This window comes from Schistocerca nitens, chromosome 9 (assembly GCF_023898315.1).
Source record: "Schistocerca nitens isolate TAMUIC-IGC-003100 chromosome 9, iqSchNite1.1, whole genome shotgun sequence".
NCBI lineage: Eukaryota > Metazoa > Arthropoda > Insecta > Orthoptera > Acrididae > Schistocerca > Schistocerca nitens.
In genome coordinates this window covers 285088508-285106048 of record NC_064622.1, presented here as the reverse complement: position 1 = coordinate 285106048, position 17541 = coordinate 285088508, and the positions used below count along the sequence as shown (strand labels likewise).

At 39.3% G+C, this 17541-nt stretch overlaps 1 protein-coding gene across 1 annotated transcript in view; it reads right to left on the bottom strand.

Moving 5' to 3' along the window:
• The window catches only part of LOC126203488 (uncharacterized protein CG4449), a 175252-nt gene extending 175131 nt beyond the window's left edge, over positions 1–121 (bottom strand). Inside the window, exon 1 of the mRNA XM_049937816.1 lies at positions 7–121. The gene's annotated coding sequence lies outside the window, so the exon portion shown is untranslated. The remainder of the gene's footprint in view (positions 1–6) is intronic.
• Between the last annotated feature and the right edge of the window lie 17420 nt (positions 122–17541).

Here is a 17541-nt window from a genome sequence, read left to right as displayed (position 1 = left end):
ACATACGTATTCGCATATCTCGCGCGCTTAGTTATTTGCTTGCTTTCCCACGCTGCCAACATACCAAGTACCAACCCTGTATCACAAAATCATAATTTCGTCTGTACTACTCACACCGTTTAACTGATAACCACAGTCTATTATGTTAGACTGTGTGATAACTGTGATGCAGTCACATATATGCTAACATTATCAGAATAGTTTGTTTCATGTATCTCGGACCTGTGTTAAGCAATACGGCGACTAACGAGTTTATCTGTTTCCTGTCCACATTCCATTTAATGGTACCTTTATAGTGTAAACACAGACGTGTAAATATCAACAAAAACATCGTGTTCATAATTATCATATTGTGGTTAAATCGAAGATTTAATGCTTTCAGGCGCTAATTCACAACAAAAGTGTACTATGGCACTCAAATCGAGCAAAATTTAGAGAAGAAAATGCTGGTATCAAATAGTAGCATTGTTCCATACGTTTTCTTTACATTTAACGTCACAGGTGCAGTCTCACAAGGCGCTAGGTCATCGTATAGCATTTGTGTTACAGATCCTGACTTTGGCAATACCGTTTTAAAATGGTTTCAAGGCAGTTTATGAAGTCATGTTATATCAGATGGTAACAACAAAATTGAACGCGAACGTAATTCAGAATCTGAACAGTGTGAAAGTGAAAACAACTTTTTTTGCCTTTGCATCTTTAGCTACAGCTTCTTCTAGTAATGTAATTGATCGAAACAAATATCGCTGATCGTCGAAACCTTCTCTCAAGCATTTTCAAGTGCGGCAGCATATAGTGCGTTTAAAATTAGTTGCGACTTTTGACGTTTGGCTGACCGGAGAGGGACGTGACGCCGTTAACCAGTCAACACCATGATTAAACAGCACGAATTAGATGCATCAACGTTCGTCAGCTCTCGTTGTATCGTCGTATTTTATGACACTGAAGTGTTCTGTAGTCGTCAGGTATTGTGAACAAGTGTTTTGTGTTGGTGTTGCATTAATAACAACAGTGCAGTACATCTGAATATGAGATTTTCAATAAAAATTTCCGCGAACACGTTCATGGGTTGGGAAGATAACGTTGTGCTGCAAAACATTCCTCGGGATTCGGCAGTAGTAATGGACAAAACGCATTATCACTCTATTAATGCCACAAAGCTCCAACAACGCAGTGAAAAAAGCGGATATTTTGCGGGTACAAAGAAATGTTCCGTGAGATAAATGTGAACCTAGCATGTTTAAGGCGAAGGTAATGGAACTTATAGTGCACACGCCAAAACTTCACGCTATCGGATCGACGAACTGGCTAACGGTAAAGGGAATATTTTAATCAGGCTTCATCCATATCATGCTCATTTAGTACAACAGAGTTCATGGACCTAGATGGAAAGTCCCGTGATAAAAACGAGAAGTTTACGCTCAGTGAGGTTCAAACGCTGACCAAAGAAGCCACTGAAAATGTTGCGCGACAGGACTGGTCTTGATTTGTCAGCCTTACCAAGAAGGCACTCCATGAGACATTGATTCACGAAGGACTGTTTCTAGTTTTGACGAATACGTAACTTCTATTGTTGCCATGTTAAAATCTGCTTTTTATGTCAAAACACAGAAGAGTTCAGAAATGTTCATCTCATTACCATTCTAACGCAGTTGAGATTGCAACAGAATCCTGAAATAGTGTCTTATTAAACTAACAATTGAGTGCTAGTCATGTCAATAGTTTATGGAACAGTCCGTTCTTAGTATAAAAATAAACTAGTAATTTCTTCACTTATATTGTCACAAAATCAACGGCAGTTCTCGTTTCACCAGCTATCGATGGCTCTCAATAATTAAATAATTTCATTGAAAAAAATCTATAGTCGTCTGAATCAATTGGAATGAAAATAAATCTAATCTAATATCTCGCTAGATATGGAAGTTTCGCATATTAATCTTATGGCTAAACACACTCGTCTTTGCGCACTGTAATTTGCCAAAATTTTGTTTGGATATCTCGAACCATTTATGAGATACGAGTAATATGCGAAAATTTTATTATAGTTTTTTCACTGACGCACGAGTTTGTCAGGGGGTGCTTTAAATACATTGAATTTTCTCGAAATTAGGAACAGACGGCGGTGTTCTTAAAAATTTAAAGAATAATTCAATATATCATCTACATTTAATACGCAGCAACATGTAACCCATCACACACCAAATACAAATTCATAGCGATTCCTATTTTTCACTGCAAACTAAGAATTTCTTACAGTAGTTTACCAACTATCGAAATTTCACTATAACTAAATGATAGCCGGTTCATCACGAAGCTGGCGAATTGAAGATGTGCGAGAATTACAGCTTATTACCGAATAGTTTCTTTAAAAACGTCTGAGAAAAAATCACAGATCGGCCAGCTTGCGCCGCTTTCTGTTCACGCTGTCAAGCGAACCTGACAGGTTCCGCGCCTATAAGGTGTTGTTATACTGTGGTCACGTGTTGACGCGTCCAGCACACGCTGGCAACCATGCTTTCCTCCACTTGCTCCCTACAGAACTGCCAAAAGTCTCAACTTATTTTAAATGCACTATAATAGCATTCATTCACCAACAGTGCAGCCACCAGCTCCAGTAGGTGATCATCCAGATCCTCTTACTATTTGGAATTTGTTTATGACTGTCAGTGTTTGAATATCGTACTGATATTGATTAATGTAAAAATAAAGAAAGAAACGCCTGAAAATGATCCAGATGTTCAGTATGAAGCTGATTTATGTGGACTAAAACTTCTTTTCGTGCATTCATTCGCCGTGCGTTGGGTGTAGCGGAATCGATAGCAGGGTGCCTATTCTGTATCTTTCCGCCACTGTGCCGATCGTTTCGGTACTCAATAGCACCGAACGGTCTAGTACTCGAATTAGAGTCCCTGTGTTACTCAGTGTGCATTTCGGCAGCGATGCCGTACAGGTCTAGAGAACTGAAGCGCTGTTATCGGTTCGTGTCGCGCAATCTAATTAAAAGCAAGCGGCCGCAGATCCGCGCATGTGCACTGCAGGGCGCACAGCGCCACGAACACAAAGCGGCTAGCAGACGACACAGACGCTCTATTCTTCCAAGTACCGAAATTTGCGTTTGCGTTGCCATAACGCATGACGCCGCATTCTATCGAGCTGACGTGCCCGCCTTCATCGCCCTTCCCTCCTCCTTAAACAGTGTCAGGCGCAGTATATCCATTCCCATGACTGTCGGCTGAAATGCCTATTTTACAGTTTCTCTGACTGCATGTTTCCATGCATGCACAATAACGATAGCGTATTTGACTGTATTCTGCAGATTGTCGTAAATGCTGCATTATGTCATTTTATTCTCATTCACACTGACATCATGTTTTCGATTTCACGTTTCGGAAAATGAGTTATGAACAGTATGTAGTACCACATTGTACTAATACATCTATAAAAACACCCGAAAAATTGATTCTGAGAGTTTCAAACAATAAGAAGATAAACAGAATGTGGTTATAACACGCTCCTAGAGATCCAAATGATTAAGTAGCCCACTTCCCTATATCATGCGTCAACGATTTGGGTCTTAAAAACAAAACTGAAAAAAACAAAAAAAACGCATTTTCGAGAGCCCCTGCAGTTCGTCGAAGTTTATAACATGCATCTCATGAATGAAAATGTTTCGTATATGGTGCTACAGTCTAAAAATATTACCGCAGAGATCTTTCATATCTGTCTACTGTGGTTGAGGATTCTATCGCAGATATATACCTGTGACAAGCAAGATTATGAAGATGACTGCTGCTAGTTACATTCCCAGTAATTTAAGTTGTGATCTTAGATTCCTGTCTAACCGCATACTCGGAAATCGCTACATATTCGGTAAAAATGATGAATTATTTCTGACAAGAAAGAATAGAGCAATTTCATATTTCGTATTTTAAACACACAGAAATCACGAAATCAGTAATGAGGAAGTGCGCTCTTACGTGTAAGTAATAACGAAGATTGCAGAAAAATCTTAACTTACAAGAATAAGAATGTCTCAGAACGTGTTGCTTATATGAAAAGGGAAAAAAAAAGAAATTACATCCACCCACGCGCAAACCCGTCACCTTCCGTATGGCAATCCCGCGCGTTAACCAGAAGTCGTTGCAGACCGATCGGAAAAACGCAAAACATGCTGCACCTGTGACCCAGAAAAGAAGAGGAAGACGCCTTGTTTACCATTGATGCAATAAACCAATCTGCCTTGGGAGTTGGCAGCCGCGGTGCAGATCGCACACGCTAGAATATTGAGATCGTTAAGTAGTTAATTTTCTAATCTCTGTGAATTAAGCTAATATTACACCGTAAGGAAGTTAATTGCAGCCTATTTCTTCTTATCTATTGAAGGTTTCACATGTCATCGCATTTCTCCAAAAAGAAAAAGAAGATCCTAAGGGGCGGTAACTGCGTACTTGAAACGTAGGTTTTCATACAAATTTAAGACGTTTGCCTAAACATTAATTGAAGAATTTCGATTGTTTCCGTTACACATGTATTCAGTACTGACGCATCTACTCGAAAATAGAAGGGTTTTAAGTTCTGTCTTTTATTTCTTTTCAAATCGCGTAAAGTCCATATCGCGCAAAGGCCTAATTTTTCGGGTGTAGGAGTTTTCACTTTTAACATTATTTTAAGTGCATTACTTTACTATATTAATAGTATACACATATATTGGTGTTCCACATGACTTCGGTGAATCTTGTGACCTGTAATTAATAGAATATTACAGTTATTGTCTAAAATTTGTGAAAAGATTATAAACAACCACGAGCGAAAAGTGTTTGAGCTGCTGTAGGAAAGTTAGTTCTGGAATTCCATGCAGCTACTGTGACAGGTGGTTACATTGGAGGGGTTGGGGGTGGGGGGAGGGGTATATAGTGGCATTGGAATTGGGAAAATAAAACACGACTCTGCTGCTTGACTCGCTGCGGGTCACATCGCTGCTGCTCTCGCTCACTGCGCCAACATGCCTGGACACAGGAAGGGAAGACAAGAACAAGTCGCCGCGATCGTTAGCCTCCTGGGCCACGTGCCCGGGCTGGATTACAAGCAGAAGAGGAAGAAGCCTGTGCAGTGCTACTGCTGTCAGAAGCTCAGAAGCTGGGGCACTTTGCCACGGGCTGCACTGGCGCACTCACGTGTTTCAAGCGTGCAAAGCCGCACCTCACATGCGAGTGCACGAAGCTGAGGGACGCTGCCGTCACATGCGTCAACTGTGATGGCACACACGACGCCAACTACTGTGGCTGCAGTTATCTCAACAGCTGTGGCCACGGGAATGGGCGGCATGCCGAAGGCGAGACACCATGCAACACAAAGTAGCAATGGATCAAGATGCGACAGATGCCCTGCCTGCGCATCACACCATTGGAACCTCTGCCAGTGTTGGCGTGGGTGGAGGGACGTGCCACTGCACTCCCAACAGCATTTGCAAGATCGAAGATACTGTCATCAACGCAGTCAACCACTCTCAAACCTGCCATGGTGGATGAGAGGACTGCACTCCGGGCTGAGGCAGACAAGATGCGCCTCCAGCTCACGCAACTCCGCAAGTTGCTGGCCTGTGAGTCTCGCAAAGTGCAAGACGTTATGATTGCCACCATCACCATACAGACGGGTGCTCATACTGCCCCTGCGGCTATGTGGGGTGCTGTGGGGGCGCCCATGGAGGTGGCGACAGAGAGGTCTGCCCCCTCCTCGAAAGGGGAGGGCTTGCAGAAACAAGATACTGATTCAGCCCCTTCAGCAACATGGGATGGCGTGGCCACAGATACCGAACCACCCGCCCGACCTCCCGAGGACTAGACAGAACAGCTGATGCTGGGAGAAGAAGTCCAAACTGCTAAGCCCAACCAAGAAGCAGACAGATAAGAGGTTGTCTATATCCAGCCGAGGAAGACAACCATGCCACAACTACTGAAGGTGGTCGCGAAATCATTGCATGACAAGACATATGCAGACCACAATAATCGCTACCCTTTCACCAATCCTAACATTTGTAAAGCTCCTCTACCCCACAGACCTTATGTCTTCAGTTGGGCCATTGCAAAACTGACTGCCGTCATTCCCAAGAGGGATCTGGATCTCATAAACAGCTTCCCTATCTTTACTGAATATGAATGGCAACATACTATCAATGCTACACCAAGAGTCAAGCAGAAGAAGAAGAAGAAGAAGGAGGAGAAGAAACATCCTTCTTCCTCACACTGCTAGTTCCCTTGCACCTACAATTTTTTATTCTATCTAGACAAGTTTTAGTCAATCCTTTTAATCTTAAAAAATTATCTTCATTTGATCCTTGTAGAGTAAATGTGAACTGACAAAAACTCTAATATTGTAGACTACCTCAGGTGAGGTTGTCAATACCAGAGAGAGAGAGAGAGAGAGAGAGAGAGAGAGAGAGATGCGTCTCTTCCATGCTAGTGCAAAACATGATCAAGGGATAGGAAAATAGCTGAATGGGAAGGGAAGATTCGAGCCCTTAAGGCTGAACTTTGAGTACCTCTTTTCTTAGGCTAAGATCAGTGTCCAATGATTCAGCATTGAATGAAATTATGCTTAATGAGAAGCTCAGACTGGGAGGTACTAGAGATGTTAAAATATCACAAGATTCTCCTAAAACTAAAGTGAAAAATAGTGTTAGTATGCCACGAGACTATGATAAAAGCACAGTGAAAAATAATGTTAGCATATTGCAGAAGAATATCGGGGTATTAAAATACAAAGTAGATGAGCTTTTGTTTGTTTAGAAGATTTAGAAACTGAGGAGGGAATATATGTACTATGTCTGTCTGCATATCATATAGTCATGGATATGAAAATGTTAAATGTAGGTGGATATAAGCTCACAGCACATGTAAGTAGAGAGACTATGGAGGGAAGAGAATTTGTCTTATATGTTAAAATCTGTCATAGTGCGAAAAATTTAGAAACTAAAAAAAATTGCCCAGAGCAACATATAAAAGAGTGAGAGAGAGAGAGAGAGAGAGAGAGAGAGAGAGAGAGAGAGAGAGAAAGCTGGACCTTGAAGTATTACTTGGTTCTTTCCGTTTGATATCAGTTATTGATTTTCCTGCTCAAATGGTACAGAAAGCAGCAAACTGATAGATAATGTTATTATTGACCAAGATAAATTTAATCAAATAAAAACTTTTCCTTTTAAGAATGGTCTGTCTTATCATGATGCACAGCTAGTTATAGCATATGACATAGTTCCATTCAGTAATACAAAACAGTCCTCCAAAATACTCATGATTTAACAATTGCAAATTTTAGGGAAATCTTACAACAGTTAGACTGAGATGCTAATTTAAAATTTAACCTATTTCAAGATACCTTTATGAGTATATTTGAAAACAGCTTCTCTAAGAAAATAGTGAAACATATTTGTAAGAAACCATCTAAAAAGTCAGAGTACTAAAGGGATAAAAATATCTTGTAAACAGAGAAGGGAAATAGATCTTGTAGCTAGAAGGAGCAATGATACCAAAACAAACATTATAAAAACTGCTGCACTGTATTAATAGAAAGTTATTAAAAATATGTGGAAGTATGTGTCTTATGTCTGACATTAGCAGCTCTGTCAATAAAATTTAAACAATTTGGAATATTGTTAAAAGGGAAACAGGGCAATCCAGAGTGCAAGAAGACTGTATTTCTATGAAACTCAATGAAAAGTCTGTTAAAAAAAGTTAGAAATAGAAAATATTTTTATAATCATTTTTAAAGTGTTGCAGAGAAAATAGGAGCCAGCTAGTCATTAGAAAATGTAAGGCTGTATATGGAAGAGGCAGTGCCTATGCAATTTGATAAAACTGAAATTCAACTCATCTCTCCTACTGAATTAGGAAAATAATAAATTCACTCAAAAATGAAAGCTCGCATGGAAGTGATGGCATTTCCAACAGAGTACTAGAAGTTTTTTCCCAAGAGGTAAGCAGGATTCTCAGCTACATATGTAGTAGCTCACTGAAACAGGGCATTTTTCTGGATCGACTTAAATATGCTATTGTTGAGCCATTGCATAAAATGGGGAATAGGTCTGATGCTAACAGTTTATCCAATATTCTTGAAAATTAATGTATTGAGGAGTAGCTTCATATGTTTGTCAAAATGAAGTACGAAGAAAATGCCAGTTTGGTTTTTAGAAAGGCTTTTACAGAGAAAATGCTGTATATGCTTTCACTGGTCAAATATTAAACACACTGAATAACCAAACATCATCCATTGGGATATTTTTGTGATCTCTCAAAGTCTTTTGCCTGTGTGAAACGTGAAATTCTTCTAGGTAAGCTTAAGTATTTTGGTGTGAGTGAGACTGTGCACAAGTAGTTTAATTCATATTTAACTGGAAGAATACAGAAGGTTGAAATTTCACTCCAAGTAGGGAGGTATCAAGAGTGTTATTCCATGGGGTTCAGGCTTGGAACCCTTATTGCTCTTAATATATATTAATATTTGCCACTCTGTATTCATGAATATGCAAAGCTGGTTCTTTTTGCTGATGGTACAAGTATAGTAATCACACCCAGTAAACAAGAATTAACTTGGATAATTATGAATGATGTCTTTCAGAAAATTATTAAGTGGTCTCTGCAGATGGCCTCCCACTAAAGTTTGAGAAAACATAGTACATAACACCATTGATAAATGTAGACTTTGAACAGAAGTCTGTTGCTATGTCAGAATATTCAAAATTTCTGAGTGTGTGCACTGATGAGAAATTGAATTGGAAGAAACACATTGATGATCTGCTGCATCAGTTCGTTTCAGCTATGTGTGATATTAGGGTTATTTCAAATTTTAGTGATAAACATATCAGTAACTTAGCCTACTATGCCAATTTTCATTCATTGCTTTCATATTGCATCATATTTTGGGGTAATTTATCATTAAGAGAAAAAGTAATCATTGCACAAAAGCGTGTAGTCAGAATAATAGCTGGAGCCAACCGAAGATCACCTTGAAGGCATTTATTTAAGGAGCTTGGGATATTCACAGTGCCTTCACAATACATATTCTCACTTGTGAAATTTATTGTTAATAACCCATCCTAATTCAAAAATGATATCAAAGTGCGTAGCGCCACAACACTAGGAGAAAGAATGATCTTCACTATTCGGGGTTAAATCTGAGTTTGGCACAGAAAGGGGTGAATTATGCTGCCACAAAAATCTTTGGTAATTTGCCAAATAGCATTAAAAGTGGGACAATAGCCAACCAGCATTTAAAAACACATTAAAATAATTTCTGAATGACAAATTCTACTCAATAGCTGAATTTTTAGATATGAAGTAGTGACTGTAAAAAATAAATAAATAAAAAGTTTAATGAATACTTATGGTAAACCAACTCATTAACATCATTACAAAATGTTGTATTCATTATCTATGGAATAAATATTAATGTGTTGTGTTAGGGAGGAACTGATGAGGTTAATGGGGAAGACGGGCGAAGACAGGTGGGAAATGGTAGCAAGGAACAGGGGCCATAGAAAGAGATCAGAATCTGTATCATCATTGGCGCCAACAACAGATTTGGCTTGCTACCTCATTTACCTAAGGAAGAGGCTCAAGTGTATGCAAGTGCAGTTAATACTCAACAGATTTTCACCAGGAAACCAACTGTTTCAAAAAGGTAGAAAATAGGAGAAGTGTTCTGTTGTTAGGTAGTAGCCATGGAAGAGGTGGAGGCCAGATCTTGCAGGAAAAAATAGGTGACAGGTACCAGGTCCACGTTTTTTCAAGCCCACTGCAAGACTTAATCAAGTGATAGAGGATGTAGAAACATTGTGCAAGGGTTTTACAAAGCAGGATCATGTTGTGAAAGGGGGTGGAGCAGGAAACAGGGAACATGGCTACAACAATGAGTGTGACCTGGTAACAATAGCATCTGCACTGAGCCATACAAATGTTAGTTTGGTTCCTGCTTTCATGTGGTATGATCAGCCCCAATCGAACAGCTCTGTTGGGATAGTTAGTGTAGAGTTAGATCAGCTGCTCCAAGCAAGTACTTTGTTGGGCATAGGTTTGGTTCCTGTTGGTGCTATTCATAGGTGGGATTTCACAAGGCATGGTCTGCATCACAGCAGGAAGGAAAGAGTAAACAGCTGGGATGATAGCAAAATCTTTAGGGTGGTGGGGGCAAGGGCACTGAAACTCATGGGAGTACCCGTTTTTTAGGCTAAGATCAGTGTCCAATGATTCAACACTGAATGAAATTAAGCTTAATGAGAACGTCAGACAGGTAGGTGCTAGAGAGGTTAAAATGTCACAATATTCTCATAAAAGTATAGTGGAAAATAAAGTGAGTATATTGCACAAGAGAACTGTAAGAAACTGTCTAAAAGGTCATGGCTCACTAAAGCGATAAAAATATCTTGTAAACAGAGAAGGGAAATGTATCTTACAGCTAGAAGGAGTAATTATTCCAAAACAAACATTATAAAAACTACTGTGCTGCATTAAGAAAAGTTAGTTGGTTGGTTGGTTGGTTTGTTTTGGGGAAAGAGACCAAACAGCGAGGTCATCGGTCTCATCGGATTAGGGAAGGAAGTTGGCCGTGCCCTTTCAGAGGAACAATCCCGGCATTTGCCTGGAGCGATTTAGGGAAATCACGGAAAACCTAAATCAGGATGGCCGGACGCGGGATTGAACCGTCGTCCTCCCGAATGCGAGTCCAGTGTGCTAACCACTGCGCCACTTCGCTCGGCAAGAAAAAGTTAGTAAAAATATGCAGAGAAAGAGAGAGACAGAGAGAGAGAGAGAGATCAGAAAACTTTTGCTAAACTGATATGTCGTACATAAGATGTGTTCATGATCTGTGGAACAAGTACAAATGTAATGTGCTCAACAAAAGTTTGCAGTGAGTGCAAAGAAAACTTTTTAAATACAAACAAATACCCCAAAAAATACTAGTGTGATTTTTATTTTTATATCTTTCATGGGAGTTTATTATTTTTTACTGTTATGTGAATATTATACAATAAAAATACAGCAAAAAATAAAATTCAGATTTCAGGGTGTTTGACTTTTTATAGCATTTCATGTAATGTTATGCTATTCTTTCTTTCTTTTTTAAAAAAAAAACCATTAAAATTTATTTAAATTTTTTTTTTGTGTGGTATTAAAATAACCTTAACATAAAAAACTGAATTGTGTCAATGAAATACCTGAATGTAATTTTTATGGCTATTTAAATATACCTAGGACAAAGTATGTCAAAAAATGACCTGGGAGGTAAGGATTATTATATTGTGTCATTGGTTTTTAAGAATGAGACTGAATTGTGAGGAGTTTTTCTTTTTACTTATTGCACAATCACTATTATTATAATACATTTCCACTATATAAGTGAATAATAATAATAATAAATATTGTTATTAGGCCATCACACACACATAATACAGTCGATAATTTAAAAGAAAAAACAGGCTAGTTATTAACATTACAGTTTTATGTTACATTTGGTAAATTCCTTTATATTATAGAATCTGTGGGCCACTAACCAGTCTTGCAGTGTTTGTATGAATAGTTATGCTTAAGTGATTTTGACAGTCTGTGGTATGGAGTATAAATGCATCTATTGCTTTTTGTGTTGTAACAATGTATATTTTCTTCACATTTTGCTTCCAGTAACTGCTTCTTTGTGGAAATTAAAAAATAAAACACACACATAAACACACACACACAGGGTGGAGAAAAATTATGTCATGAAAATTTAACCCTGGATAGCTGATGCCATTAGGAACCAAAAATACTAATGTTGTGTAGGTCGACAACACACCATTTTTAAACTATGGAAACTTGGTGCCAGATTCTCTAATTGTCTGTGGGATTGCCCTGTTGTTGTTCGTTGGTTGACGGGCAGTGCTATGGTTGTCGGTTCACACATACAAACGTCCTTCGCCCCGTCACTACCCCAACGTAACACACACAGGTGTCTCCACCTCACGTCAGAGGCATTCACACATAAGCTTCACTTCGGAGCACACACATCACCTGCGATTTAGTCATACAGGAAGTGTGGTGGTGCAGTATTTGTTTGAAGAACAACAAGTTAGGGTTTTTGTTTATGGACTAGCTGACGGTAATGCACATGAAGCTCGAGGTTTGTATGAGGCACAGTACCCAGAAAGACGTCACCCAAACCTGCAAACGTTTACAGCCATTCACTGGCGGCTGGGCGAAACAGGCTCATTAGCAGGATATCATGGTGATGCTGGGAGACCTCAAACACGACAGGATGCTGTTTTTGAAGAGACTGGTCTCAAGCGCTTTGAGGAAGCAACTATGACAAGTACTCGAGTAGTTGGACACTACATGGGGGTCACTCATTGATTAGTCTGGGAGGTTTTGAAGGATGACGGCCAGCATCCATTTAGTTTCCACACTGTCCAAGATCTAAATCCTGTGGTGGACTATCAACACAGGCTAGGGTATTGTTGGTGCTTTCTGCGATGTGTTGCAGGAGATCCCGACTTCCCCACCATTGTGTTGTTTACTGACAACTGCATGTTCCATTGGGATTTACAACACTCGAAACATTCATTACTGGGCAAGGGGAAATTCTCATGTCACGTATGCCCAAGGAAACCAGGAATGATTTTCGCTCAGCATTTGGGCAAGCATTGTGAGTGACAATCTGATTGGGCTGGTCTGTCTACCTCCTAGACTTACCAGGACAAATTACCTTCACTTTTTGCAAGAAACTCTACCCGTTACTTATAATCCATCTTGATTGCAAAATGTTTATTTATATGACCAGTTTTGTGACTCAGCATGTGGAAGTTGCTGTATTTGGATGGGTTACTCCTGTAACCGAAATATCAGATCTGAAGATGGTTCTAGATGAAGCAAAACTGGTCATATGAATAAACATTTTGTAATCAAGACAGATTAAAAGTAATATTGTAAAATCACTGACTACGGCTATCCTATCAGGCATTATGTCTGTTTTTGCAAAACTCTATCTGGCCTGCTGGAAGATGTTCCCCTGGACATAAGGCTACGAATGTGGTTGCAGCATGATGGAGCATCCATTCATTAGAGTCATGCTGTATGTGGATATTTAAATGAACTCTTCAATGGCCGGGTAATTGGCAGAGGTGCTTGTAGAACATGGCTCGCGCAATCACCAGACCTCACACCACCGGACTTTTTTCTGTGGAGATCCTTCAAGGTTCTAGTTCCCCTCCTCCCCTGCAGGTTTGGGGGTTAGAATAGGCCCAAGGTATTCCTGCCTATCATAAGAGGCGACTAAAAGTCAGCCTTTATGCAATGACTTTGACCTCCATTTCTCAAAATTTTCCTGAAGAGCAAGCCAATTGGGTAAGGGCGCCTTACATGGTGCATTGTGTCCATCATGCATTGAGATCCTTAGCCTACTTCCTTGTCGTCACATTTCAGTCCCACCCATTCTCCATTTCTTGGGTGAGGACACCTTCCTGGGTGCATTTTCCACCGCACACAATGCAGTGTCACTTTCTGTGTGAACGATGAGCATGGACTTCTTTGTACCTCATATCCAGCACAGTAACCTGTCCGTTGTGTTGGGGCCACCATGTACCCTGTTGGTTGTAGCCCCCTGACAACACAGGGATCGCTCTGCTGATGCCTGCACCGCTAACTCTCCACGTATGCCAAGGAGTACATGCCCATCACCCTGGGGCATCGGGACTCCTGGCAATGGCCATCCTGCCAGATGGCCTTTGCTGTGGCTGGGTGGCGCTCTTGGGGAGGGCTCCTGGTCGGAGTGGGTAGCATCAGGGCAGATGACATGCCATGAACCATTGGGAATAGCATCTACAAAATTTTTTGACATTGCACATGCATCTGAACCACTATCAAGAAAGCAAGGAAGCTTTTGACCAAAAACTACAACCTCTATTATTGGCTGCCCTGATGATTCTTCAACAGTTTCAGGATCTGTTTCTTCCAATAAATCTTGCACTATCTCACATGTGTTGAATCCCATACCTCCTGGGAAAATAACACACATATTTATGGTGTCTTTTTCCTCTTTAATTGTGGCAGCTTTAATTAATCTGTCTACTAATGGCAAGTCAAAACATTTCTCCAAAAATGCACCTATGCTAATTCTTTCATATTCTGCAACACTTCCTTCTAAGTTGCCAGACTTTTCAAAATAACCCATAGATTCATCTACTTCTGTAGCTGCATCACTATCCAATGAACTTTCTTCTACTCTACTTACATCTTAATTGACATCTGAAACTGCTCGATCAGTATCAGACAGAATCTCCTCTATTCTAGCTAAAACTTCACCTGCTGGTATATCTTCCTCCTCTGCTACACTTGCTCCATATACAGTGTTTTCTCCCATGTTCCCTATAGGATCCTCTTTTAGTATTGCTGTGCTCAGTTACACTAAGATCTTGCTCCACATTCTTATCAGGTAATGCCTGTTCCTTGCTGACCTGGTTCCTAGATACACGATTTTCATCTAATCTTTCACAAAATTCTGCCGCGTTTCCCTGAAAATTAAATATTTTCACTTCCTCCCTTTCCTCTGATATGTTTATAGTACCTGTACCACTACTGTGTGTTGTGTTGGTTGTTGGCTTACAAAGGACTTTACTAGCAGATTTAACATGCATTTTGGTGGTCTGCAAACACTAGCACCATTACAGACTGCAGCTAGTTTTCCTCATCGCCTATTCTGCCCTTAGCTGTAGTGTTCTATTCATTCAGCTGTCTGGGATGCTGTTCCATTTTCTCAGCTGACTGCTGATTTTGATAACTGTCATTCCTGCTCCTGTCATAATTTCTAAATCCAATAAAGCCCCATTGTCCTCTGGACCTTCCTCACTGATATTTAGCTCTCTGCACACCTACTCTGTTTACTTGCACTTCATTTTGCCTAGTAGGAGCCCTATAATCTCTATTATTATTTTCTTCTTCTGTCAAAAGATTCTCTGCCCGTTCCGAGTGACCAATGAAGTTGTTTATGTCCTCCCTGGGTGCAGAAATGATTTTATTTCGCGAGTACAAAGACAACTTGTTTTCTAGCCCTGTTATAATTTGTTACGTTTGTAACTTGGTAGTCATGTAAGACAAAATAGTTACCCACTTTTGCATTACTCTCTTCATAGCCTTTTTTGTGGATTAAACTTTTCACCTGACCGAAAGCTGTTTAATACTTCCATCTGTTTTCTTTTTCCCCAGTATTCCTCAAAGAGAGCCTGTTTAAAACTTTCCATGTTGTCATACTTGTCTATAGCTAAATTTCCCAAAAACACAAGCTTATCGCATTAGTTTAGGTACTAAAAAGCCTATTTTCTCTTTTTCATTCCATGACCTAGGCAACACATCCTCAAAATTATTCCAGAACTCGTTGGGGTGCACACTCTTATTGGGATCAAATCTCAAAAACTGTCTGTGGCTAACATAATCAATTCCAGAGGACTCTGCAACACTATTCAACACTATTTATTGTTACATGACCACTACTGCTAGTAATTTTCTGTTCTATATTTGTTAGTGTTATGTCATGCTCTTGTAGGTTACCATTTACTGCTGTACTAAATCCTGACAAGTTAGTTTCTAGTTTATATTTGCACACACTTGACCTTCAAACAGTTTCCATTTGTCATATTCCTCCTTTATTTTAATTGCCAGAACTTTATGATCCTCATTATACTTTTTTTGAACATGATCTACTTGGGCCTGTAGTTTAGTCAAGTGAGCACTTAACTATTCATCAAGCTGTTCACTAACCTTCAGTAACTTGCTTTATATGAGTAATTAGTTCACCTTTTTCTGTTACTGGTCCCAGCGGAGGTTCGAGTCCTCCCTCAGGCATGGGTGTGTGTGTTTTTCCTTAGGATAATTTAGGTTAAGTAGTGTGTAAGCTTAGGGACTGATGACCTTAGCAGTTAAGTCCCATAAGATTTCACACACATTTGAACATTTTTTTCTGTTACAATATCATTCTCACATTCTTGTTTCATGTGGGAAATTTGTCCATTCACACTTTTGTTACGCTGTGATATCTCATTTTTTTTCAGAATCACTTAAGCCTGAAATTCTATGATCCATTTCCCCCTGAATTTCCCTTTTAAAATTTTTCAATTTACAATCAAACTCTTCTGACTGTTTTATAAACCCCTGATTAATTTCAGAAACTAATCTACTTACTTTACTATCCACATCAGATCCAAGTTCATTTATTCATATTACTTATATCATTACCCAGTTCACTTATTTCAGACCTCACTCCATTCATACTACCCATCTGTTTCATAATGTTTTGTAACATGGTTGCAAAGCAAACATTCTGCTCACCAGTCCCCAATGCTGGCTCTATTTTCGTTTCAGTGGCAGTAAATGGTACTAATTTAACATTAAGACCAGGTGTCTGTCCCCTACTTATTTTTTGAATGGGAGTGCTTATATTTTGCTTATCAACTTCAAAACCTGACTCCTTTTTTATTTTGTTCACAATACCTGGTGCCATCTTAACATCATCTTCCACTGTGTCTTGCTCATTAATTGACCTATAAGAATCAGATACTGATTTTGCTTAAACACTGTCATTAATTTGAGACATATCAGAGCTAACATTTCCTATCATCTGCAAGTACTGAAACATCAAAATCTACACCATACTTCCTTTCACTTATTACAGACTTGTCACTTTTCTCCATGTTGACAAGTTTCTTTCTACACTGTGTAAATGGTCCGCCTAATCGTTGATATCTCTAGTTGCTGTAATCGCACTATTTCACTCCCATTTACGGAGCTTGTTAGCACTTGATGTTAGGTTGGCGCCATTACAATGTATTGTATTGTAGTAATCGCCGCTGCTTGCTGGATCGCTGCTGTGTCTCGATGCTGATGCTGGCTCTAAATCTGGTTGTCTAGGGTAAACACATGAGGTCCCGTGTTTTTCATGTGCTTTTGATGATAAAGAATGAGCGAAACCAACACATATGTAAACATCAAATATTTATTACTTTGGTGGCCATATTAATTCCACTGTCCACCAAAGACCATAACACAACACAAAGTAGTACTTCCTTTACATGTTCTTTGCATTGTTTTTCCATCCCAAACAATAACACAGAAACACACTTCACCAAAGTGACATTCCGACTGCCTCTGACTGCCTCCGACTGCTTGTATTTATAACATTGTCAAAGAACTACTAAAAAGAGATATAGTTTATAAGTCACATGTACATCTGTTATCATAATTTGTGCAGAAAAGTTATTAATTTGCATTGAGTGACATAATTTAACATGTTATTAAAATGACAGACAGGTTTGTTGACTTGACAGAATAATTCTTTGTTACAAAAAGGTCGTTTTTTAGAAGTTTGTCAATTGACTTCTCTAATTTGCATAAATAAGTAAGTAACATGAATTATTAAGAATTACATTGGTTTTCGTCTACAATAGGATTGATTACGTGAATACTGAGTGAAGACGCTCCTAGTGAACAAATAGGTTTCACTGGGTGATTTTTATTTAAGGAGATCCAAAAT